The sequence below is a fragment of the Cryptomeria japonica genome, chromosome 11, assembly GCF_030272615.1.
Source record: "Cryptomeria japonica chromosome 11, Sugi_1.0, whole genome shotgun sequence".
Taxonomy (NCBI): Eukaryota; Viridiplantae; Streptophyta; class Pinopsida; order Cupressales; family Cupressaceae; genus Cryptomeria; species Cryptomeria japonica.
In genome coordinates, this window is record NC_081415.1 from 284,021,335 (window position 1) to 284,023,426 (window position 2,092).

Below are 2,092 nucleotides of genomic sequence, written 5' to 3' on the forward strand. Positions count from 1 at the left end.
CGATGTAGTACACGACTCTATAGATGGCTGCAAAACCACAATTCAAAAGCCAAGTTAAAATTATTTTGTAGAAAATAGTTCACAATTAACAACACAACTATGCATTTAACTATAATTCCTTTGCAATTGAAATGTAGATTACCTCACCGGCTGATCTAGGAGCTAATGTCTTTGCTCTCCTCTCCTTGTCACTCTTAGGAGTTTTCTTGAAGACATACTTAAATGGATCCACGTTATGGCCGTACCACGAAGGGGTCTATTGTAGATTAAATATACAATTAATACAATGTAATAACATAAATATATCAAAAATACTTAAAAGCTATAATATAGAGAACAATGACGTACATGTGCCTGAGATGCTTCTCCAATGGACTAAGGATGGCTCACCATAGATGGAGAAATTGTCACTATTACCTATACAAAAAATGTTCAAAGATTAAATACAATTAATATAATGATAAGTATTGTAGGTTAAACAAAACTAATTTTACATATCAAATAAAAGTGTACCAGATCCTGAGATGCTTCTCCAGTGCACAGAGGAGGGTGCGTCATTGATGAAATAGGTATGGATATTTCCTGTATGAAAAAATTATAAGATTATAATATATCACAAGTTCACATGTACGCGTGCATATAATCATGAAATCAAGAAAATATAGTAGAGATACATACCTTTGCCCTCTCTTGTTCCACAGGTGAATCAAGTGCATTCAACAAATCTACATAGCTCAATGGTCACTGTACATGTAAAATAGACAAAAAACACTAATCAATCTACAAACCCCAACTAATACTTGATTTCAACATTTTCAAACAATTGTACAACTAAAAATGTGTTCAATTACCTTCTTCTGACATTTTGGCGTCTTTGAAGAATTCTTTTTCTTAGGACGATCCCAGGATGCAGAGGGGTGCCCTAAACAAACAAAATTAACATGAGATATTAGTACAAATAATAAATTAAACATAATTTTAAAAATCTAAAATGAAATGACTTGCATATTCCATCAAAACAATACATAAAAAGGGTTGTACAAAATATGACATCGTATAGCCTTGTAGGCCAAAATCGATCGCTGAGAGCATGATGTCATCAATCTGGGACATTTGGTCCCCTATCAACACCTACAAACCAAAAATTGGACCAAGCATTAAAGATAGTTAGTATATCTTGTATTTTTTGAATTCAAAGTGTACTATTCTATTTTAACATGTTACAAAATTTATACCTCAGGCATCGAAGTTGTAGCTCTAGTAACTGGGGGAGGAGTATGGGATACTGCTGTTGCATCCTAAAATGCATATTATTTGTCTCAATTTAAATCGATGTATAAATAAAAATTCATTTATGTAATTACAAATTTAAAGTGACTAGTAAATTAAATTCTATGAATTCAAATCAACACACTTGTGTCTGTCGCTCATGGGCAAACACCATGTCCATCAACTCATCTGTCAATGCGAAATCCTCAGCCAGACGAGCCTGACATCTACTCCCACAAATCATGCACGGATGAGATGTGGATCCATCTGCACCGGCTGCATCATCTATCCCTGAGCAACTGACACACATATGTTGGATGGGCTCTTTGTCGCCACCTAGAGCAAATAATGGCTCATCATCCAATACAATAGGGTGTGATAATGACGTCCCATGTTGGATGATGGCACCATTCAATGTTGTGGCCGCTTGAAGAGTCTGTAGCTCCATCGACTTTTTCAACTCTACTAGGACAACCTGATGCACCTGGGGTTTGGGTGCTAGGGGGCGGTGACTCTTCGCGGGTAATCACCTATAGGCTCCAAGTTTATCTTGGACAGAGCCACCACCTCTACCATGGAACTCTCTCATGTCAAAATAGTTTGGGCACACATTGAGAACAAACTCACAATATAGTTTTGTCAAAAAATACAATGACACCTCATAAATATTACAAGGTGGATCATCAAAGACCATCCACCACCTTTACCAAAAAATATTCTTCATGTGTACATTGGTACATCAATGTATGGGAAACCTCTTCGCATTAAGAGGTAATGACTGACCAGTTTTGGGATCAATAAAAAATGGCACATATTTGTTGCT